This window comes from Salvelinus sp. IW2-2015, linkage group LG26 (assembly GCF_002910315.2).
Source record: "Salvelinus sp. IW2-2015 linkage group LG26, ASM291031v2, whole genome shotgun sequence".
NCBI lineage: Eukaryota > Metazoa > Chordata > Actinopteri > Salmoniformes > Salmonidae > Salvelinus > Salvelinus sp. IW2-2015.
Window position 1 is genome coordinate 25,237,128 of NC_036866.1, and position 26,115 is coordinate 25,263,242.

Here is a 26,115-nt window from a genome sequence, read left to right on the forward strand (position 1 = left end):
CTACATTCTTAAAGAAAATAATGTACTTTTTACTGCATACATTTTCGCTGAAAAGGTACTCGTTACATTTTTAATGCTTAGTAGGACAGAAAATGGGCCAAATTCCACACTTATCAAAATAACATCCCTGGTCATCTCTATTGCCTCTGATCTGGTGAACTCATTAAACACAAATGCTTCATTTGTAAATTATGTCTGTGTTTTGGAGTATGCCCCTGGCTATCCATAAATTTAAAAAACAAGACAATTGTGCTKTMTSGTTTGCTTAATTTAAGGAATTTGAAATGATTCATACTTTTACTTTTACTTTTGATACTTAGGTATATTTTAGCAATTACATTTACTTTTGATAATTAAGTATATTTATAACAAAATACTTTTAGACTTTTACTCAAGTAATATTTTACTGRGTGGCTTTCACTTTTACTTGAGTCATTTTCTATTAAGGTATCTTTACTTTTACTCAAGTATGACAGTTAGGTACTTTTCCCACCACTGTGTATAGCCTAATCTGTCATTTATTGTACCCCCTAGCATATAGCGTTTATATGTTGTTCCTGTTTGTTTGTTGGTTTGCTTGTATACGTGCTATACGTGTATGTGAATGTATAAAATGTGCCCTGGAGTCAATTCTGTATTTAGAATGGATTTCCAATTCAAAAATGTTGCTGATGGATATCCCAAAAATATTTGGCCTCATATACTACATACAGTACGGTAATAGGTGGGTATCATTGTTCCGGGAAAAGGATGTTCTGTTTTTTGTTGATATAAAGTTTTGAGGATTTACAAGAGTTACATTCTCTACTATAGTTTGTAAAGGCCATCTTACATTCTCTACTCTAGTTTGTTTAATGCCATCGGGTGAATGCTGTTACAGACAGTGTGGCATGTGCATGGTGTTTGGTCGCATTTCAGGTATGTACAATACATTGATAACCGGTAGCCTACACAATAACCCTCTCTAACAATAGAAATGTGTTGATACATTTTCCAATACCATACTATTTGCCTGTTTGACTTTAGTTTAATTTAAGCATACCTCTCACAATTACAACAATTAACATAGGCCTAGTTGTTTTTAAAAATTATCTATGACAATAATTGAGTAATTATCAATGCACTCATAATTTTATAACATATATGTATTTTCTTGACTTCCAAGAGCTGATACACCATAACACAAAACATATGGGCTGAGTGTGCAAACAGGAATGTGTTGTGATTCTCTTGACCAGGGTTGCCAGGTTTGGCTTAAATTTTCAMCGAAGACCACTCAAAATCAACACACAAGGCCTCAAAACGGAGGCAAAAAATGTTTTTGCGCAGCATTAGAGGAGTTGCCATATTTATCCAATAAACCCCTTTTCAATAACGCTATTGAGCTCATTTAGAAGAAATATCGATTTAACATGTAATGACAAGAAGCAAAATTCAGATTTCCATCAAAATAATAATTATTGCAAGCTAACGTGACTAAAGGAATTTGAATATGTAGCAAGAGAAAGGATAATTTGCCTTTATTAAACTCGCCAGATCATTTACCATCCATCAATGGATGTCCATTTAACTGGTTTGACTGCTATGAATAAGCAATAAGGCCCGAGGGGGTGTGGTATTTGGCCAATATACAATGCTAAGGGCTGTTCTTAAGCACGTTGCAACGTGGAGTGATATATTGGCCATTTACCACAAACCATGAGATACCTTATTGCGATTATAAACTGGTTACAAATGTAATTAGAACAGTAAAAAGTAATGTTTTGTCATACCCGTGGTATATGGTCTGATATATCACAGATTTCAGCCAATCAGCATTCAGGGCTCAAACCACCCAGTTTAGAATTGTAATTATCAACTATGTGGTTTGAGCCCTGAATGCTAATTGGCTGACAGCCGTGATATATCACACCATATACCACGGGTATGACAGAACATTACTTTTTACTGCTCTAATTACATTTGTAATCAGTTTATAATAGCAATAAGGTACCTCAGTGCCTTAGACCGCTGCACCACTCGGGAGCATTTCTGGAAGTCCAGGTTCCATTTGCAGCGGGTGGTGTTTAGTTCCAGGGTCCTTAGATTAGTGATGAGCTTTGTGGCCACTATGTTGTTGAATGCTGAGCTGTAGTCAATGAACAGCATTCTCACATAGGTGTTCCTTTTCTCCAGGTGGGAAAGGGCTGTCTGGAGTGCATTTGAGATTGCGTCATGTGTGGATCGGTTGGGGCGGTATGCGAATTGGAATGGGTCTAGGGTTTTCGGGATGATGGTGTTGATGTAAGCCATGACCAGCCTTTCAACATGAATAGTGAGGCAATTTCGAGGTAAGAAGTGCTTGTGTTGAAGAATAGCCTTCTGTAATAGGCTACTGAGGGGAGGACGGCTCATAATAATGTCTGGAATGGAGTCAATGGAGTGGTATCAACCACATGGAAACCACGTCTTTGATGTGTTTGATACCATTCCCTAGACTCCATTCCAGCCATTATTATGAGCTGTCCTCCCCTCAGCAGCCTCCACTGGGATGGGGGTATTTCAATCACAGAATCAAATATCAATAATATGGATATAAACTGAATATGCTTGTCAGCAACACCCAGCATTTTTTTTTCTTTTTACCTGTAGCCTAATCTGATTTAATATTACCGTCAATCTAATGCATTCTAACAACAGCTTCATGGCAAAAAGTTTTTTTTTTTTATAGAGCTATGACCATGGTCACAATTGATAACTTCCAATTGAATKACCTAAACATAGACATTAATAATTGCATAATAACACAAGGCTACAACAACAATAAACTGAAGTTATAGGCTACTTATTAAATCAATTTTCCAGCTCCAGGTAGGCAACACAAGTCGCACAAATTGATTAGCAATTATTATAATAAAAATGTTTCACCTTTATTTAACCAGGTAGGCCAGTTGAGAACACGTTCTCATTTACAACTGCGACCTGGCTAAGATAAAGCAAAGCAGAGTTACACATGGAATAAACAAACGTACAGTCAATAACACAATAGAAAAGTCTATATACAGTTGAAGTCAGAAGTTTACATACGCCTCTGCCAAATACATTTAAACTCAGTTTTTCCACAATTCCTGACGTGTAATCCTAGTAAAAATTTCCTGTCTTAGGTCAGTTAGGATCACCACATTATTTTAAGAATGTGAAATGTCAGAATAATAGTTGAGAGAATGATTTATTTCAGCTTTTATTTCTTTCATCACATTCCCAGTGGGTCAGAAGTTTACATACACTCAATTAGTATTTGGTAGCATTGCCTTTAAATTGTTTGACTTGGGTCAAACGTTTCGTGTAGCATTCCACAAGCTTCCCAGAATAAGTTGGGTGATTTTTGGCCCATTCCTCCTGACAGAGCTGGTGTAACTGAGTCAGGTTTGTAGGCCTCCTTACTCGCACATGCTTTTTCAGTTATGCCCACAAATTTTCTATAGGATTGAGGTCAGGGCTTTGTGATGGCCACTCCAATACCTTGACTTTGCTGTCCTTAAGCCATTTTGCCACAACTTTGGAAGTATGCTTGGGGTCATTGTCCATTTGGAAGACCCATTTTTGCGACCAATCTTTAACTTCCTGACTGATGTCTTGAGATGTTGCTTCAATATATCCACATAATTTTCCTGCCTCATGATGCCATCTATTTTGTGAAGTGCACCAGTCCTCCTGCAGCAAAGCACCCCACAACATGACTGCCACCCCGTTGTTACGGTTAGGATGGTGTCTCGGCTTGCAAGCATCCCCCTTTTCCTCCAAACATAACAATGGTCATTATGGCAAACATTCTATTTTTTTTTTTCATCAGACCAAGAGGACATTTCTCAAAAAAGTACGATCTTTGTCCCCATGTGCTGTTGCAAACCATAGTCTTGCTTTTTTTTGCGGTTTTGGAGCAGTGACTATTTCCTTGCTTTCAGGTTATGTCAATAAGACTCGTTTTACTGTGGATATAGATACTTTTGTACCTGTTCCTCCAGCATCTTTACAAGGTCCTTGGCAGTTGTTCTGGGATTGATTTGCACTTTTCGCACCAAAGTACGTTATTCTTAGGAGACAGAGCGCGTCTCCTTCCTGACGGTATGACGCTGTGTGGTCCCATGGTGTTTATACTTGCATACTATTGTTTGTACAGATGAATGTGGTTCCTTCAGACATTTGGAAATGCTCCCAAGGATGAACCAGACTTGTGGAGGTTTGCAATTGATTTCTGAGGTCTTGGCTGATTTCTTTTGATTTTCCCATGATGTCAAGCAAAGAGGCAAAGAGTCAAAGTTAGGCTTGAAATACATCCACGGGTACACAAATTCAGAAATCATTTCTCTGGAATTTTCCAAGCTGTTTAAAGGCACAGTCAACTGTAGTGTATGTAAACTTCTGACCCACTGGAATTGTGATACAGTGAATTATAAGTGAAATAATCTGTCTGTAAACAATTGTTGAAAAAATGACTTGTGTCATGCACAAAGGAGATGTCCTAACTGACTTGCCAAAACTATAGTTTGTTAACAAGACATTTGTGGAGTGGTTGAAAAAYGAGTTTTAATGACTACAACCTAAGTGTATGTAAACTTCCGACTTCAACTGTACAGTGTGTGCAAATGAAGTAAGATTAGGCTGTTAAGGCAATAAATAGGCCATAGCGGATACTTTTAGAAAGAGAGGGTCCAGATTATCTAGCCCAGCTGATTTGAAGGGGTCCAGATTTTGCAGCTCTTTCAGAACATCAGCTATCTGGATTTGGGTGAAGGAGAAATGGGGGAGGCTTGGGCAAGTTGTTTTGTGGGGTGCAGATCTGTTGACTGGTGTAGGGGTAGCCAGGTGGAAAGCATGGCCAGCCGTAGAAAAATGCTTATTGAAATTCTCAATTATCTTGGATTTATCGGTGGTGACAGTGTTTCCTAGCCTCAGTGCAGTGGGCAGCTGGGAGGAGGTGCTCTTATTCTCCATGGACTTTACAGTGTCCCAGAGTTTGTGCTACAGGATGCAAATTTCTGTTTGAAAAAGCTAGCCTTTGCTTTCCTAACTGTCTGTGTATATTGGTTCCTAACTTTCCTGAAAAGTTGCATATCGCGGGGGCTATTCGATGCTAATGCAGTACGCAACAGGATGTTTTTGTGCTGGTCAAGAGCAGTCAGGTCCAGAGTGAAMCAAGGGCTATATCTGTTCTTAGTTCTACATTTTTTGAATCGGGCATGCTTATTTAAGATGGTGAGGAAAGCACTTATAAAGAATAACCAAGCATCCTCTACTGATGGAATGAGGTCAATATCCTTCCAGGATACCCGGCCAGGTCAATTAGAAAGGCCTGCTCGCTGAAGTGTTTTAGGGAGAGTTTGACAGTGAAGAGGGGTGGTTGTTTGACTGCGGACCCATTACGGACGCAGGCAATGAGTCAGTGATCGCTGAGATCCTGGTTGAAGACAGCAGAGGTGTATTTAGAGGACAGGTTGGTCAGGATGATATCTATGAGGGTGCCCGTGTTTACGGATTTAGGGTTGTACCTGGTAGGTTCCATGATAATTTTTGTGAGATTGAGGGCATCTAGCTTAGATTGTAGGACGGCCGGGGTGTTAAGCATATCCCAGTTTAGGTCACCTAACAGTACAAACTCTGAAGATAAATGGAGGGCAATTAATTCACATATGGTGTCCAGGCCACAGCTGGGGGCTGAGGGGGGTCTATAACAAGTGGCAACAGTGAGAGACTTATTTATGGAAAGGTGGATTTTTAAAAGTAGAAGCTCGAACTGTTTGGGCACAGACCTGGATAGCATGACAGAACTCTGCAGTAGATTGCAACTCCATCCCCTTTGGCAGTTCTATCTTTTCGGAAAATGTTGTAGTTGGGGATGGGAATTTCAGAACTTTTGGTGGCCTTCCTAAGCCAGGATTCAGACACAGCTAGGACATCAGGGTTGGCGGAGTGTGCTAACGCAGTGAATAAAACAAACTTAGGGAGGAGGCTTTTGATGTTAACATGCATGAAACCAAGGCTTTTACAGTTACAGAAGTCCACAAATGAKAGCGCCKGGGGAATAGCAATGGAACTGGGGGCTACAGGGCCTGGGTTAACCTCTTCATCACCAGAGGAACAGAGGAGGAGTAGGATAAGGGTATGGCTAAAGGCTATAAGAACTGGTCGTCTAGTGTGTTGGGGACAGAGAATTAAAGGAGCAGATTTCTGGGCGTGGTAGAATAGATTCAAAGCATAATGTACAGACAAGGGTATGGTAGGATGTGAGTACAGTGGAGGTAAACCTATGCGTTTAGTGGCGATGAGAGAGGTTTTGTCTCTGGTGGCATCAGTTAAACTAGCTGAGGTCTCTGCATGTGTGTGGGGTGGGATGAAAGAGCTATCTAAGGCATTTTGAGCGGTACTGAGGGCTCTACAGTGAAATATAACAATAAAAACTAGCAATGTCTCCAGTGATATCGTCATTTCAACATATTTATTGTATCAAGTGTTAGACAAGTAACCTACAATGGCATAGACATTAATAGGCTACTTGATGACCAACAGATGCAAATGTATCATTCTCCACGTTTATTGTGAGTTTCATTGTGGACTTTTCCCCAAAACAGAAGCACGCAAGGGAGTTCCATAATTTCCATTTAAAATTTCCAACTGCGCAGCGCTCGAGACCCAAGAACTGAGCATGCAGTAAAACCCTTTCCTTGCATGCAGTTAAAACCACCTTCGAGAGAATTTATGTAATGCGCACTAGTGCGCCTAAAGTCGTTTCCCAGTGCTTTGTCGCAGTTATTTCTCGATGTGCATCAGTTCTTGCATATTAATACTGTATGTTTTATGGAAAAAGGGTTGGAAATACGTGTCTCCATAATGAAATTGGCCTGTCTACAACTGGTMAAAAGTTGTCAGGACATGCTGCAGTGCTCTCTCAACACCCACACACACCCCTCCGGCCCTCCCCTCCCCTCCCCACCACTCACACACTCAGCAACAGCCTTCCTCACTGCCTGATAGTCAGCAGCAGCAGGTCACAGGGAAATAGATGTTCTTTTTTGTTGTTGAGAAATGCCATGATGGCATGGGTTGAATTTAGAAGTAGCCCAAAAACCTGGTAAATTTTCATCCATGACATCTTTTTCAAATTAACTAAATGTCTGTAAAACTGCGCACAGGTCAACCCTGCTCTAGACACTTACAGGTTATTAATCTTATTGGTCCAGTTAGAGACCATATCATTTAGAGTCACAATTTGAGCTGTAGACTATAAAGGACATTATTTGGCCCTAATTTTACAGCCATTGATAAACTTGCAAATGTTGATAGTAGCCTATAATTGTTACTACTCTGTAGTAAGCCATTTTCAGGAAGCTGTCCAGTTTGGCTGACCTTTTATTAAAGCACAGATTGTTTTGCAAATATGCTACCCTACCTACCAGTCTTCTTGAAATAGATTCATTGTTCCTTGTGTTATCGTGTTTGTCACATGCGCGGTTGTGAAATGGGAAGTGGGGAGAAAATCTATTAGTGACACTTGTGCGCACATTGTATGCACATTTGTTCCATGTGGCCCTTATCAGACGTCATCTCCATGACATGTTCCTGTGATTTTTGGCTGGATCTTGACTTGTTTTAGTTGATACCCTGTTCACTCACCTCTGGCACAACTGATGCTCATATTCTGTCTTTTGCTTATTAGGTAGCACAGTGCAGTAGTGACCTGAACAGATCATACTTGAGGTTCAGAAGTTCTTATTTCACGGTGAAGTGATGAAAAACATGATCAGAGGTGTGTATTTGCCCTATTTATTGTGCAAGTTAACTATGTTCCATTTGATCAGTACACTGACATAACATTATTTTGAATAACAAAACATAGTATTATGTTATATAACTTAACCTACAGTAACTGTGAAAGGGGCTATCTATTTTTAGACTTATAAATTAATGATGTATACATAGTGATTCTTGAAGAATATAACTTCATGAGCTTAGTTCAAATGTCACACCTCATCAGAACCCAAAATATAAGGTTGTTTTACTCCAATGTTTGTAAACATTGTAAATGTTAACAAACACTGCATAGCCTAAAAACACTAATGCTGATATCATGGATGGTAAGCCCTTGCATCCATATCTGTCTATGGCCCATCCCTCAGGTTTTTACCAACACAGAGGCTTTGTTATAGTTTCAACTGCGGATTGGCCCTTTAATCACTTATCACTTTATAMATTTACATTTTCAGACATCGTCATTGTGCAGCATCCTGTTTCTGTGTATGTACCACTGAACTATAAGGTGACTCTGAGTGTGAGAGCAGAGGGAACCGGTATCCTGAACTACCAGTGGTTCAAGTCTAGTAAAGAGGAGGTATGTGGTTGTTGAGGATTTTTGTTATTCTTGTCTGACACAGTATTATGTTGTCAATTCATAGAGTAACACAGTATATATCCAATGAAATGGTTAATGTTTTTTAGGTATTTGGTGGGACCAGAGCAGATCTGATTGTCACAGCCCAGAGGTCTCAGCTCTACATTTGTCGCGTGAATGACCAGTTCTGCAACTGTGTGTTCAGTGAATGGGTCAAAGTAAAGGTCCTGGACATTGCTARACCAGGTATAGGAATCTCCTATATTAGTTACCAGTTCTAAGATAATAACATGTTTGTAATACAGATTATTAAATCTTATTTGATAAATTTAGAGCACTATTCTGCCTATAATGTATTGCTATTGCATTTTTTCTTATTTTTTTTCTTCAGGTCTCCCAGTAGCATGGCGAGGGGAGCCCCATATCGCTGTACACCCTGCACCCCAGACTGTCAGACAAGGGGAGAGACTCACCCTCAGCTGCACTGCCTTTGGCATTCCCACCCCTCACTACCAGTGGTACAGAAATGGACATCCTCTGTTGGGCAAGACCACGGACACACTGCAGGTAACACCAGTGTTTATTTACTCCTGCACTGAGGTCATCGTGTTGACTCTGTCTTATCATTTGCTGGCTGCGATACCATGCTTCACCACTCCTATTTAGTGATATAGTGGTAAAAAAATAGGTGTGAAAAAAGGCGAAAAAAGTAACTCTCCCTATATTTTCAATGCAATTTCCCACAGAAAGTGAGTGACAAGTGCCGTACAAAAAAAAGTGGGTTAACTGTGTTTACCCTCCACTACACCACTGGTCCTATGTAAACATTGTAATTTAGAATAACTTAGTTCATATTTAACATGAGGTTTAAATTCTAGGAGAGAAGTCTTATGTGTATGAGTAGAGCCAAACAGTGATGTGAATGCATTTGATTGTGTCCCTTGTAGATAGAGAATGCAGAGTCAGACCATAGAGGAACATATCTCTGCTATGTATCCAATGTTCTAGAGGAGAGATGGACAGAGGCAGCTGATGTTGAAATAGGTAAATGGAAGTGGGATGCTACTTGAAGGGCATCTGGGCAACAAAAAGGAAATAATGTTTACATGAATTSAACATACTGTGAATGATGATGTCATATAGCCAAGTCTTTTGTGAATGCTGCTCTGTAATTATATACAGCTGTGCAATAGTGAATATGAAACTCTCACAGTAGCACATGACATAGCACTAGCAGCAGTTATTTTACGTTTTCAGTGTCATGAGCTTTACTATTAGCGTTTTATATATTCCCTGACAAAGTCTACCACATAATTCACTGGAAAGTAATTCCCCACTTTTCACTGAGCTAGTAAGTTCAGATTTCTGCACATCTCTCCCACAAGTGGGTCTTTCCATTCCACTGACGATTTAAGGTACTTTCCCTTTGTTAAAGACTGTACTAGAAGTTTTCAGGCTCTAAAAAGTGGTCAAGGAACTAGCCTTTGGATGTAGGTTCCCCTTTGTATGTGTTTTCTACATGTTGGCACATCAACAACATTCATATTTCAAAATCGTAATGAATTTGRCCCAACCAGTTTGAATGAACACTGGGAGTCCTTTTACACTCTCATATTGCTTTTGATCTTGTTTGTTGTGTTAACAGATTGAAGTGTGAAGTGTTAGGTTATGCACCTTTGTCTTTTATTATTTTTCCATTTCTTTTAGTGCCATCTAATCAACTCACAGGTAAGGGTCAGTGGAATACAGTATCCGTTTGAGGTATTTTTAGAATGCGGTTTGAGCATTATGTCATTGAAGTGGGGAACTGTTGTACCAGTATTTCCTGATATGTGTGGTTTCATGTTTCTATAGTATAATTAATTAGCTGTTCTCAAAGTACAGTAAGGTGACCCTGATTACAAATTCCACCATGGTCTTTTCATCCAGCTACTGACAAAGTGGCCCTGCTTATTGGTAACCTCAACTACTCCCACCATCCGGACCTGATGGCTCCCACTATGGATGTCCATGAGCTGGCCAACCTGCTGCAGCAGCTGGGCTTCAGAGTGGTGTCTCTACTGGATCTCACCAGGGAGGAGATGCTGGCGGCCATTGACAAGTTCCTTCTCCTGCTTGACAGGGGCGTGTATGGTGAGTTCAATACTGTACAGTATTCAGGTGGTTACATTACAAGGGAGAATGTATTTTGAATTGAGGGTTTTTCAGTGACTCTAGAAAGCTAATGATGACACTATTCACTGAAAAGGTGCAAATGCATACAAAAAYATTTCTCTGTTAAGCTGAAACCAGACATCGTAGTCTTGTTAAGCTCCCTTTAAACGTATTTCTGCCCGTTTTGGTTGATCTAGCATAATCCTATGCTGCTGTTTAGAGATCTTATTAGTAGCTTGGTGTGAGAGTGTGGTTTAGCATGCAAATAAGAGGTGGAAAGGAGAAGCTTGGGCCTGTAGTGTTTGGAGCGAGATGCCTTGCTATGTATAGCTGTTTCCAGTGGTGTGAAGTACTTGAAAGTACTACTTAAGTCGTTTTTTGGGGTATCTGTATTTTACTTGACTATTTATATTTTTTACAACTTTTTACATTTTCCCTGACACCCAAAAGTACTCATTACATTTTGAATGCTTAGCAGGACAGGAAATTTGTCCAAATAACACACTTCTCAATAGTACATCTTTGATCATCCCTACTGCCTCTGATCTGTCTGACTCACTAAACACATGCCTCGTTTTTAAATGATGTCTGAGTGTTGGAGCATGTCCCCTGGCTATCAGTAAATGTTTAAAAAATATATAAAAAATGTATGCTGTCTTGGTTGCATAATATAAGTAATAAAAATGATTTATACTATATATTTTAGCAATTCTATTTACTTTTGATAATTAAGTATATTTGAAACCAAATACTTTTATACTTTTACTCAAGTAGTATTTTACTGGGTGACTTTCACTTTTACCTGAGTAATTTTCTATTAAGGTATCTTTACTTTTACTCAAGTATGAAAATCGGGTACTTTTCCCACCACTGGCTGTTTCTGAGGCCTGTAGCACTTCTACTTGGCAGATTTATTTAGCACCTGTAAAGGGCCTTTAGCAACCTAGCAACTGTCAGCTTATCTTCCTTTTTATATTTGAGTCAAATAAGAACATTACATTTTATGTGGCATGTAAACATTTGAAAGAGTTTGACATTTTCTGTCTCATCTAATAATCCATGCYTGTGTGTTGTATGGCTGTTATAGAAAACGAGGTCAGCTTAATATGAAAACCAATCTGAAAAGTAGCGATCTAGATTTTCTAGGAGCTTTAAGGACCTGCACAGTTTACAGATTCAAAACATGCTACCTGAAATTACCCTGCTTTTCCTGTTCACGCCATGTAACATGCGTTTGCCACGGATTTGATTTTAATCTGATTAAGCGATCAATGCTAAATAACTAAATAATTATTTTGGTGTATAACTGATATACACACAAAATATACAACTAACATAATGCTATCCCCCACAGCCCTGTTCTACTATGCTGGTCATGGGTACGAACGTTTAGGGAGAAACTATCTGGTGGCCGTAGACGCACCACAACCATACCGTCCAGAGAACTGTGTCTGTGTACAGAGGGTCATGCGCAAGATGCAGGAGAGACGGACTGTATTGAATGTGGTCTTACTAGACACCTGCAGAACATGGTAGGCCTCCTGATGGACACCTCATGTCATTGTTTGTTGCTCTACAGTGCCCTGCAAAAGTATTCACCCCCTTGGTGTTTTTCCTATTTTGTTGCATTACAACCTGTAATTTAAATGGATTTTTATTTGGATTTCATGTAATGGACATACACAAAATAGTCCAAATTGGTGAAGTGACATGAAAAGAAAAAAACGGAAAAGTGGTGCGTGCATATGTATTCACCCCCTTCGCTATGAAACCCCTAAATAAGATCTGGTGCAAACAATTACCTTCAGAAGTCACATCATTAGTTAAATAAAGTCTACATGTGTGCAACCAAACTGTCAAAGGATCTGTCACATGATCTCAGTATATATACACTTGTTCTGAAAGGCTCCAGAGTCTGCAACACCACTAAGCAAGGGGTACCACCAAGCAAGCAGCACTATGAAGACCAAGGAGCTCTCCAAACAGGTCAGGGACAAAGTTGAGGAGAAGTACAGATCAGGGTTGGGTTAGAAAAAATATCAGAAACTTTGAACATCCCATGGAGAACCATTAAATCCATTATTAAAAAATGGAAAGAATATGGCACCACAACAAACCTGTCAAGAGAGGGCCGCCCACCAAAACTCACGGACCAGGCAAGGAGGGCATTAATCGGAGAGACAACAAAGAGACCAAAGATAACCCTGAAGGAGCTGCAAAGCTCCACAGCGGGGATTGGAGTATCTGTCCATAGGACCACTTAGAGCCGTACACTCCACAGAGCTGGGCTTTACGGAAGAGTGGCCAGAAAAAAATAAGCAAACATGTTTGGTGTTCGCCAAAAGGCATGTGGGAGACTCCCCAAACATATGGAAGAAGGTACTCTGGTCAGATGAGACAAAAATTGAGCTTTTTGGCCATCAAGGAAAACTCTATGTCTGGCGCACACCCAACATCTCATCACCCTGAGAACACCATCCCCACAGTGAAGCATGGTGGTGGCAGCATCAGGCTGTGGGGATGTTTTTCATCGGCAGGGACTGGGAAACTGGTCATAATTGAAAGAATGATGGATGGCGCTAAATAAAGGGAAATTCTTGAGGGAAACCTGTTTCAGTCTTCCAGAGATTTGAGACTGGGACRGAGGTTCACCTTCCAGCAGGACAATGACCCTAAGCATAATGCTAAAGCAACACTGAAGTGTTTTTTTWAACTTATTTTCCACCATAATTTGCAAATAAATTCATTAAAAATCCTACAATGTGATTTTCTGGATTTTTTTCTTCTCATTTTGTCTGTCATAGTTGAAGTGTACATATGATGAAAATTACAGGCCTCTCTCATCTTTTTAAGTGGGAGAACTTGCACAATTGGTGGCTGACTAAATACTTTTTTGCCCCACTGTATATATATAACCAAATTCTTTGACTTTTGCTCAAGTAGTATTTTACTGGGTTACTTTTACTTTTACTTGAGTAACTTTCTATTAAGATATCTATATTTTTACTCAAGTATGACAATTTATTACTTTTTCCACCACTGCTAAAACAGGTGTTAAGTTGCATATTTTTATTTTCAGGTACAACCAAGATTGCATAGCTTCTGAAATCAGGCCCTTGGTACCAATGGGAAACACAGTGTATGGATATGCCACGTATGTATTTTTACTCTATGTAACAACAATTGATTTATGAGTGTTCATTCATGGCCTGAAATCTAAATGACCTGCCTTAATTAACAGATGTGAAAATGCAGAGGCTTATGAGGTACAGGACGGAGGGAAGAGCACCGGAATCTTCACTAAATATCTGAACAAGCACATCCTGCAGCCAGAGAAAGTCACCCACATCCTAGAGCTGGTGTCTGAGGGTCAGTGTTCTTGTACGATAGGCCTTGCTCTTGTGGAAGCCATTTTAACATATATTCATTGCATTTTTTTTAATATCAATATTTGTATTGTTTTATATCAATAATGGAATTTTCTWTATCAATTATTCAAATGTTTATATACAAAAATGAATTGCTGATATCAATAATAAAAATTATATTTATAATTACATTTTTTATATCAATAATTACCCATTTGATTCATTGGAGAAACCCATTTTGATAATAAAAAAAAAATCAATCATTCAAATTATTTATATAAAACATTTAATTATTGATATATATTTTATTTGTTGATATTGCTCATAATTTTAAATATAAAACACTCAAATTACTGAATTATTATAGTGATAATTGGAATTATTGATATCGATAATTCCATTTTTTTATTTTTCCATTTTTTAAATTCATTATATAAGAAAATTCAATTATTGATATAAAAAAAATCACCCCTGAATCCTATGGGGAGTTATTGATATAAAAAAATGGAAGTTTTGATATTGAAAATCTGAATTATTGTTATTGAAAATGACATTACTGATATCAAAAATACAATTATTGATATAAAAAATATATGAATATTAGCATATATTTAGCACAATTAAGACTTAAACCTGTATTTAAATTGTATCTAAACATTTATTCAATTATTTTCCATTTCTAAAGGAAAAGAAAATGATAGAAAATAAAAAAGACAAAAAGAAAATGTCTTGATTACAAACTGTATGTCTTCACACCCCATAGTTAATACTTGGTGGAAGCACCATTGATAGCCATTACATGTGTGAATCATTTTGAAGAAGATGAGTATTGTGGTGACAGCAGCATGTTATGGGTATGCTTGTTACTGGCAGGGACTGGGGAGTATGTTAGGATCAAAATAAATATCAAAGGAACAGGTAAAAAGTTAGAGGAAAACCCGCCATAGTCTTCTGAAAACCTAACCCGGCGACAGTTTTATTTTTCAGTGGAACAATTAAATAAATTCTAATGCCAAAGACACACCACAATGGCTTTCCATGAAGTGTTGAGTGTTCCTGAATGGTCTAGTAGTATCAATCTTCACCTAAATCTGCGCAAAAATCAGTGATAACATAAACATTGAGTATTGCTGTCCATCAATGATTCCCAAGCAATTCCTTGAGCAATTTTGACAAAAACAATAGATATATGTTGCCCTAAGAGTTGCGTAAAGCTGGTAGAATCTTATTACTCCGTACGGGAGTTGCAGCGATGGGACAAGACTGTAACTACCAATTGGATACCACAAAATTGGGGAGAAAAAGGGGTAAAAAAAGAAAAAAAAGAAAATGTGGAGTAGGTTGTATACATCAGTAGGAAAAATATCAAATAAAATTTTAAGGCAGCAAATGTCAAGACTGTGCAAGGGGTGTGTATACTTTCAATAGGCACTGTATGTTGGAGCATGCAAATGTAATACCACCCCCATGAAGGTCTTTAAATATAGTTTTTATATCAATAATTCAGTTATCGATATCAAAAATGTGAATAATTTATATAAAAAAATATATGATTGATATAAAAAGATATATATACTGTATATTGATGTATGCCGGTGGCTTTGCTTTTAGTACTTCCCTCTAGTGGCCACATTCTGCAGTCTGTGTGACTGACATTTCAGGATGGATGTTTTGACATACTATTAACACCAATCCATGACTCACATTGAAAACCCCAGGGTTTCTTTTGATAAATAGGAAAATTACTTTTGACAAAAATGACAAGATATTATGCAAGAAATACTAAATTCCCTGCTAATAAGAGCAGAAGTGTGGCTTTTGGCTCCATTGCTCCTCTATACGAGATGTACAGCAGTGTCTGTAAACGGGGTCAGACAACGTGTTGTTGTCTACTTGTTGGAGTACAGACATGTTGACATCTAAATGTTTATCCGTCACTGGCTACTCCCCCTGGTGTTTACCCTGCAGCAGGTAGCAGTGGGCGGAGCTTGGAGGGGTAAGCATGCTGTCCCCACTGGGTGCTTGTTTGTTTGTTTGATGGGTCTCTCTGGTAACATGACTTTGTGCGACAGAGCTGCATTAGCATGTGACCTCATTCTCTAGAAATTCACACTGTTGGCCATAGCACAGCAGGAAACCTGAGAGGGGTAGAGTTAAAGACAGCTGCTCTGCCGTGTGTGTGCGTGTGTGTGTGTGTACCTCCCTACACTGCTCTCCTGTGGTCACTCAGATCCAGTGACAGTGATCCTGCATAGCTTAACACAGCCCATCAAAGGGGGTGGTGGCACAGTACTGTATAGGTTGACTGATGAATTGTCAGTGGCTGTAACAGTCGAACCTTGGCACAGAACCTCACRGCTTAGATTAGAGATATTTGCTGTATGTTAAGATTTCTCAGATGAGTTGCACCGCTACTCACAATAGGTTTTATTTCAGGGTTACAGCTGAAATACATTTCTGAAAGTGTTACAATTGTATCCATGTCACTGAAGTGACAGATCACATCACAATCAGATTATGAGACCATTTTATGAACAATAAACACAGCGTTCCCAGAAACTCATTTGAGGAATTATGATCTATGTCCTTCTTGTCTTAGACTTATTTATAAATGGAAAAATAGTTGATGTTGAACTGCTGTCCACTCAACTCTAATAGAAACATGGCGAAGACAGTGTCACGAATGACGTCACGGAAATGACAGGACCAAGGTGCAGCGTGGTGAGCGTACATTTCTTTTTATTTATGATTGTCGCCAACAAAAACAAGAAACAACAAAAACGAACGTGAAGCTGACTAGGGCTATACAGGCCACTAACACAGACAACTACCCACAACTAAGGTGGAAAAACAGGCTGCCTAAGTATGATTCCAATCAGAGACAACGATAGACAGCTGTCCTGATTGAGAACCATACGCGGCAAAACATAGAAACAGAAAACATAGAAATAAAGAAACTAGAATGCCCACCCTAGTCACACACTGGCCTAACCAAAATAGAGAATAAAAGCCTCTCTATGGCCAGGGCGTGACCCCCCCCCCCCCCCCAAAGATGCAGACTCCGGCAGCAAAACTGACTCTAAGGGGGAGGGTCCGGGTGGGCATCTATTTCGGTGGCGGCTCCGGTGCGGGACGCAGACCCCGCTCCACCTCTGGCTCCCCCCACTTTGGTGGCGCCTCTGGACTGGGGACCCTCGCTGCAGGCCGGACTGGGGACCCTCGCTGCGGGCCCGGACTGGGGACCCTCGCTGCAGGCCCCGGACTGGGGGCGTCGCTGGAGGCTCCGGACTGGGGGCCGTCGTTGGAGGCTCCGGACTGGGCCGTCGTTGGAGGCTCCGGACTGGAGACCGTCGCTGCAGGCTCCGGACCGCAGATCAATACTGGAGGCTTCGTGCCATGGATCCTCATTGCAGGCTCGGGCCATGGACCATACTGGAGGCTTCGTGCCATGAATCATCATGGAGGCTTCGTGCCATGGATCATCACTGGAGGTTCGTGCATGGATCATCACTGGAGGCTTCGTGCCATGGATCATCACTGGAGTGAGGAGACGTATGGACAGCCTGGTGCTTGGAGCTGCCTCGTAAGCACGAGGAGTTGGCTCAGGTCTCCAACTGACTCAGCCAAATCCTCGTGTGCATCCCCCCCAAAAAATTTGGGAGTGGCCTCCCGGTCTTTCGTGCCAGCCGTGACCCTGTGTAATCCTGGCCCTTTTACTCGCTGCCTCCGCTTCCTCGCTGCTTTCACCTGCTCCCACGGCAGGCGATCCTGTCCCGCCAGGATCTCCTCCCACGTCCAGGATCCTTTCCCATTCAGGATGTCTCTCCATGTCTAGTCCTCCTTACTACGCTGCTTGGTCCGTTTGTGGTGGGTAGTTCTGTCACGATCGTCGTCAGGGTGGAAATGACCGGACCAAGGTGCAGCGTGGTCAGCGTACATTTCTTTTTATTTTTAATGTCGCCAACAAAAACAAGAAACAACAAAAACGAACGTGAAGCTGACTAGGGCTATACAGGCCACTAACACAGACAACTACCCACAACTAAGGTGGAAAAACAGGCTGCCTAAGTATGATTCCCAATCAGAGACAACGATAGACAGCTGTCCCTGATTGAGAACCATACCCGGCCAAAACATAGAAACAGAACACATAGAAATAAAGAAACTAGAATGCCCACCCTAGTCACACCCTGGCCTAACCAAAATAGAGAATAAAAGCCTCTCTATGGCCAGGGCGTGACAGACAGCTTGCTTAAAATATGTACTGATGCCAAATCCTCTGCAAGACTAAGAGTAAGCCTGTATCCAGACACCTGAATATGATTTCAGTGTATCAGTTTCTGATCTGGCCAGCAATGCCTTTTACATACATGCCTTTTGCCTAAACATTTCTATAAGTTCACTCTTATCATGCACATGTTTATAATTTAGGAGCCTTTACATCAGTCAAATAGTATTATTATTTTCATTTCAGTCCTACCATTAAATCCTCCTTAAGAACAGCTGTTACCTCGGTTGCATAGGCTAACCTTTAACCTGTTCCTCAGATCTGGGCAGAGACCCTTTCGTCACAGGCAAGCAGGCGGTGGAAATCAAACACACGCTAAAGGAGCCTCGCTCCCTCACAGATCCGATCAGGACCACCGGCCACACTGGAGAACTACACATGAGAGACGCCTGCTGGAGACAGGCCAACGGTAAGCTTTAACACACCAAAATATCCCCAATACAGACATGATCTTTACCCCATTTTTCACAATTGAAATCCAAAGACACTATTGATAAATGACTGTGTGTATGTCAAGTGCTGTTTTTATTTCAGATGTTTTAGCCATGGTGTATCTTTTTCTTTGAAATCGTGTAACTGTTAAGTTAGTTTCTTGCCCTAAGCTAGTCTTAACAAGAAAGAGGAAAAAGCACTCTTTTTCAGTGTTGTATGTGACATGGTTGTGGCTGTTATCATGTACAAACAGTGTGGTTTAGCATGAGTAATGACCATCACACCACCATTCAAGGTTTTACTGTTTATTTGTGGTGATAGCAGAARGCGAACTTGTTTGTATATTTAAAGTCAGCCTTCAGCTTATTTCACTCACAGTGTACCAGTATGTATAACATAAGGGAATATACTTTTGTCTTCCCCATCACATAAAAACGTACTTATCTTATATTCTTTCTTCAAATAGAATTTTGTCGTCACTGAAGTTCTTCAGAATCCCCATATATATTTCTGGCTCAGATTAAATGGGAAGAAATAGTATCTGCTACTATAAACTTCTTCAAGGACAAGATGACGACCTTTAAAAGCAGCATTTCTTAACATGGCTGCCTAACTTTCTTATCACGTGTATCTAGTCTGCATTCCAGAGATGCTTTGTTGCGTAGAATTTGTATCTTAAAACTGTCTTTCTATGTGATGTCCTCCCACACAGAGCTACCACGTCAGAAGTTGCTTATTTTCACCTGTGGAGTTGAGGTGGAGGTCAGCTTCTCTGCCTTGTTCTCCAACGTCATGGTTGCTTTTGGCACAGTGAAAACCACTGGACCCAGAGCCCAGGACTGCACTATCACTCTGAGGAGCACACCTGTGAGTGACATCTTCACTCTTACTTACCGCTACCTGCCACACTACCTAGAGGGCAGGACATGGTGTACAAACAGCCCTTATTAATAAGCAGTTTGATTTAGTTGCATGACTTCACATGATACTACACATAAATATTTGATTAAAATTACTTTTTAACTCCTTGTGAGACCTGAGAAATATATGTAACCCTGACAACAAAGCTGAAAACCAAAGGTTAGGAAAAAGTGTTTAGGTGCTAAACTTTAGAAGGTTCTAAGAGTGGGTTCTGCACAAGGTGTATGAACTATTTCCTGTTGTGGTCACATCTCAATGCTAAAACTGTTGTATAGATATTTATCTGATCCTGACATGGCATTACTCTTTATAATTTTGAAAATGTATTGCTCATAAAACAATGTTTTATATRTATTTAGTATATGAAGCTACAAAGGCTGTCAAGAGTGCACATGTAATCATCTCCTCTTTCTTCTGTACACTCGAGACAGTGGTGGTTGGTGCCATTTAAGATGAGGGAGAACCATTTTTTTTATGAGCATGGCCTTATTTCTATTACAGCATATTGGATGACTGTCCTTCATATTCCATTCACCCAGCTCAATGTAACATTGATAGGTTTAAGCTACCACATTATACACACATTTTCCCTATACCCATCATGAGGTTGCTACAACCTAGCCTATGAATGCAAAATTACAACGTAGGTGCACAGGTCGAGAGAAGAATTTGAGTTATCAAGGTGACAAACATTTAATACCGCCTTGCACACTCTTGCCGGCATCTAATCTAGCTGATCCATTAGTCTAACAGTTGCAAACGAGAGTTTCTATTGGACAAATTCAGGTATGTTTATCCCCGTTATGTTCTGTTTAAGAAAAGTTTTTCAACAGAATCGACGGCATGAATACACCCCTGATCACTCGCACACATAGTTCACTTTCATAGCAGCCACATACAAAGCATGATCAATTTAATCATTGTATAATTCCTTCTCGTCTCTACACTGTCTCCTCTTCTCACCTTTTCCCTTCATGTATGGACTTCAGAGCAAAAATCAGCTGTCTGTGACTAGGCTAAAAAAAACTTTCCAAGCCCAACCTTCATAACCGCTAACCGCTACACAAAGCCTACATCGTTGTCGCCATATTAGTTAACGTTATAGTCATTACTAACGCATTACTAAACCCACTACAATCATGCATTACAGTCAGCAAGCAGTTTAGCAGTTACTCCGGCGGGTCCCTGTGGCAATAAATTAATAAAACCAAAAGCTTACCTTGACTTGGAAGAGTTCCAATGTTGGATAGCCATAGCCAGCTAGCTAACATAACATCCCTCTCTGTTTGAGCCGGGTGTTTGAGTAGGCTAAACTAGCTAGCTGCATTTGCTAGCTAAGTGAAAGTAAAAATTAAAAAAAATACAATGAAGTATAGCTCTCTCTCTTTCTCGCGCGCATCTCCTTAATTTTAAAGAATTGTTTTATTCTTTTTTTTCAGTTGAGAACAAATTCTTATTTACAATGACGGTCTAGGAACAGTGGGTTAACTGCCTTGTTCAGGGGCAGAACAACCGATTTTTACCTTGTCAGCTCGGGGATTCGATCTAGCAACCTTTCAGTAACTGGCCCAACACTCTAACAACTAGGCTACCTGTTCAACTATTGTGTTTCTCTCTCTTTGAGCCTACTCACTACATTTTATGCACTGYAGTGCTAGCTAGCAGTAGCTTATGATTTCATAAATGGATTCATTGTCGGATCCTTTGATTAGGTGGACAACATGCCAGTTCATGCAGCAAGAGCTCTGATAGGTTGGAGGACGTAACAATTACTGCTAGTGTCCCACCTCTACAACAGCCAGTGAAATTGCAGGGCGCCAAATTTAAAACAGAAATCCCATAATTCAAATTCCTCAAACGTATTTTACACTATTTTAAAGATAAACTTCTTGTAAATCCAGCCACAGTGTCCGATTTCAAATGGGCTTTACAGTKTAAGCACACCAAACGATTATGTTAGGTCAGCACCTAGTCACAGAGAACCATAAATGGCACTCACAGGACTTCATCTTACACAATAAATGTGTGTTTTGTTCAATAAAGTTAATCTTTATGTCCAAAAACCTAATTTGAAATTGGTGTGTTATGGTCAGAAATGCATTGTCTCAAACAAACATCCGGTGAAAGTGCAGAGAGCCACATCAAATWACAGAAATACTCATCATAAACATTGATAAAAGATACAAGTGTTATTCATGTAAATATAGATAAACTTCTCTTTAATGCAACCGCTGTGTCAGATTTAAAAAATGCTTTACGGCGAAAGCACACCTTGTGATTATGTTTGGTAAGCGCAAAGTCACAGAAAAACAATCAGCCATTTTCCAAAGAAGGAGAGGTGTCACAAAAGTCAGAAATAGCATTATAAATATTCACTTACCTTTGATGATCTTCATCAGAATGCACTCCCAGGAATCCCAGTTCCACAATAAATGTTTGTTTTGTTCGAAAAGTCCATCATTTAGTCCAAATACCTCATTTTTGTTCGCGCATTTAGTACACAAATCCAAACTCGGGAGCGCGGCAAGTCCAGGCGAAAGTTCAGACGAAAAGTCATATTACAGTTCGTAGAAACATGTCAAACGCTATATAGAATCAATCTTTAGGATGTTTTCATCATAAATTTCAATATTGTTTCAACCAGAGAATTCCTTTGTCTTTAGAAATGCAATGGAATGCAGCTAACTCTCACGGGCATGCGCAGACTGAGCTCATGGCACTCTGCCAGACACCTGGTTGAAACAGCTCTCATTCTCTCCTCCTTCACAGTAGAAGCCTCAAACAAGGTTCTAAAGAATGTTGACATCTAGTGGAAGCCTTAGGAAGTGCAATATGACCCCATAGACACTGTATATTCGATAGGCAATGACTTGAAAAACTACAAACCTCAGATTTCCCACTTCCTGGTTGTTTTTTTCTCAGGGTTTTGCCTGCCATATGAGTTCTGTTATACTCACAGACATCATTCAAACAATTTTAGAAACGTCAGAGTGTTTTCTATCCAAATCTATTAATTATATGCATATTCTAGCTTTTGGGCCTGAGTAGCAGGCAGTTTACTCTGGGCACCTTATTATCCAAGCTACTCAATACTGCCCCCCAGTCCCAAAAGTTAAATCAATTATTTGGTGACATATTTATATTAAGTATAGTTTTATCTAAAAAGGATATGTTTTTTAATGTTTCACTATTTTTATTTTATTACATTCACTGAGGATGTATTATTACATTTATTACATTCACTGGCCCTCCCCTTCCTCCTCTGAGGAGCCTCCATTGAGGCATACAGTGCATTCAGAAAGTATTCAGACCCCTTGACTTTTCCAGATTTTGTTATATTACAGTCTTTTTCTAAAATGGATTCAATTGTTTTTTTCCACTCATCAATCTACACACAATACCACATAATGACAAAGCAAAAACAGTTTTTAATTTTTCTTTGGGGCAAATGTATGAAAAAGATTGAATAAAATATAACATTTACATAAGACCCTTTACTCAGTACTTTGTTGAAGCACCTTTTGCAGCGATTACAGCYTGGAGTCGTCTTGGGTATGACGCTACAAGCTTGGCATACCTGTATTTGAGGAGTTTCTTCCATTCTTCTCTGCAGATCCTCTCAAGCTCTGTCAGGTTGGATGGGGAGTGTTGCTGCACAGCTATTTTAAGGTCTCTCCAGAGATGTTCAATCGGGTTCAAGTCTTGGCTCTGGCTGGGCCACTCAAGGACATTCAGAGACTTGTCCCGAAGCCACTCCTGCGTTGTCTTGGCTGTGTGCTTAGGATCGTTGTCCCGTTGCAAGGTGAACCTTCGCCCCAGTCTGAGGTCCTGAGCGCTCTGGAGCAGGTTTTCATCAAGGATCTCTCTGTACTTTGCTCGTTCAACTTTCCCTCGATCCTGACTAGTCTCCCAGTCCCTGCCGCTGAAAAACATCCCCACAGCACGAGGCTGCCACCACCATGCTTCACCATACGGATGGTGCCAGGTTTCCTCTAGATGTGACACTTGGCATTCAGGCCAAAGAGTTCAATCTTGGTTTCATCAGACCAGAGAATCTTGTTTGTCATGATCTGAGAGTCCTATAGGTGCCTCCAGGCAGGCTGTCATGTGCCTTTTACCTAGAAGTGGCTTCCGTCTGGCCACTACCATAAAGGCCTGCTTGGTGGAGTGCTGCAGAGATGGTTGTACTTCTGTAAGGTTCTCCCTTCTCCACAGAGGAATTCTGGAGCTCTGTCAGAGTGACCATCAGGTTCTCGGTCACCTCCCTGACCAAGGCCCTTCTCCCCCGATTGCTCAGTTTGGCTGGACGGCCAGTTCTATGAAGTCTCGGTGGTTCCAAACTTCTTCCATTTAAGAATGAACTGTTCTTGGAGACCTTCAATGCTGCTGTAATTTTTTGGTACCCTTCCCCAGATCTGTGCCTTGACACAATCCTGTATCGGAGTTTTATGGACAATTACTTCGACCTCATGGCTTAGTTTTTACTCTGACATGCACTGTCAACTGTGGGACCTTATAAAGACAGTTGTGTGCCTTTCCAAATCATGTCCAATCAATTGAATTTACCACRGGTGACTCCAATCAAGTTGTTGAAACATTGCACCTGAGCTCAATTTCGAGTCTCATAGCAATGGGTCTTCATACTTATGTAAATAAGGTATTTCTGTTTTTTATGTTTAATACATTTGCAAAAATGTCTAAAAACTTGTTTTCGCTTTGTCATTATGCGGTATTGTGTGTAGATTGATGAGGGGGAAAAAATATTTAATTAATTTAGTGTAATTAATTTTAGGCTGTAACATAACAAAGTGTGGAAAAAGTCAAGGGGTCTGAATAATTTCCGAATGCACTGTATCTTATGAACARCACAGTTATTTTCATAGTTTTCATAGTCTGCCTTATGTGCTCTCAACTTTCATGACAACCTTGCTATTAGAAATGGCTGAAGTGAGAAACAAGAGCAGGACATTTTGGCACAACAGTTTATCAGGTTTCTGCTTCTGTGAAGTAATAATTCCTTGGAGCATACTGACACCTAGAGGTTTAATCCATTATGTTCTCCCTACTTAATCCACTAGTCTGGCACTTGTTATGCACTTTGTAAAAAAATAAAGTGGGTATGACAGTTTTTGCTGTAGTTGCCTGATGTATCTTATTCCTGACTTCTGTGTTTAGGCAATGGAGGATATMTTCTCTAGTCCTGGGAGGTCAGGTGAAATGGACTCTCTGTTGCTAAATAACTTGGTTGCTGAAAACCCTGACTGTAGCCTCAGACTTTGTGGCCTTCAAAAGCTTCAGGTAGGTTTACTATATCTGGGACCATATATTTAATATTTGCAATTATATGTCTAGAAATGTATAAATTMAATCCGTATTATGTTTTTCTCTCTCCCTGTTGTAAAGGGATCCTTAGTGATAAAGGTGGACCTACACTATACCCACATGGACAGGAAGCTGCGGCTGCAAGAGAGCAAACAGCTGGACATAGGGAAGCCTCTGGTGGCATCCTGTGATCTGCACAGGGGACAGCAAGCAATGGTTGGCCAGAGACCAGATGGTGCCCCTGCCCCAGAGTATGGGACAYAGCCGCATCTCACACAGCAAGCAGCGCCCACGTCAGACATTGGGCCAGCCAGGCCGTCCCTTCACTAAGAGGGCAGAGTGTGCTGCCAAAGTCCTCACTGCAAGGAGCAATGAACCAGGGGAGAATGATGAGACTGAGCCTCAAGACTTTACCTCTTGATTTCCCCTCTCCACGTCTATGGAAAAAGGATAGTCTAGTAGTAGTGACTAGTGTAGTCCATCAGATATTTGCTGTTTAGGCTTTAATCAATGCACATAATAAAATCAGCATGATACATTTCCTTTCTCTGGTTAAATTCTATCTGTTTAATTGTGGTTATAAGGTGTGTATGTACTGTATACATGGGTGCATGTGAGTTTGAGGAGATGACATTCTGGATTATGTTCCTCTCAATAAGCACTATTGTTCTGTTCTCAGCATGACACTCAAAGAAATGCAATATTTATTATTTAAATAATCACAGAATGAAATAAATTACACAATATAATGGGACAATATTTTCATGTTGCACATCTTTTAGTTGTCTCATTAAATGGTTTCAATATCTGTATATACAATTTATAGTTGGTTAGAAGTTTTTAAGTCATTGAAATTTGGAGCTATTGAAATTGAAAATATTGTCCCATGTACAGTGCCTGTACAAGTATTCATACCCCTTTACTTATTCCATATTTTGTTGTGTTACACTCTGAATTCAAAATGGATTAAATTGTTTTTCCACTTACCCATCTACACACAATATCCCATAATGAAAAAGTGCAAACATGTTTAGAAATGTTTTCACATTTATTCTGAATGAAATATGGAAATCTAATTTGCATAAGTATTTAAAACCGAGTCAATACTTTGTAGAAGGACCTTTTGTGGTGATTACTTGCACATGTCTGTTACAGCTTTGCACATCAGGATTTAGCGATTTCTCCCATTCTCCCTTGCAGATTTTCTCAAGCTCTGTTAAATTAGATGTGTAGCACCGGAGAACAGCAAACTTCAAGTCTTTCCA

The 26,115-nt window shown here is 40.0% G+C and overlaps 1 pseudogene; it reads left to right on the forward strand.

The window, feature by feature from the left end:
- The first annotated feature begins 766 nt into the window (after window positions 1–766).
- Window positions 767–25,823, forward strand: LOC111953072 (mucosa-associated lymphoid tissue lymphoma translocation protein 1-like; annotated as a pseudogene).
- Window positions 25,824–26,115: the final 292 nt, after the last annotated feature.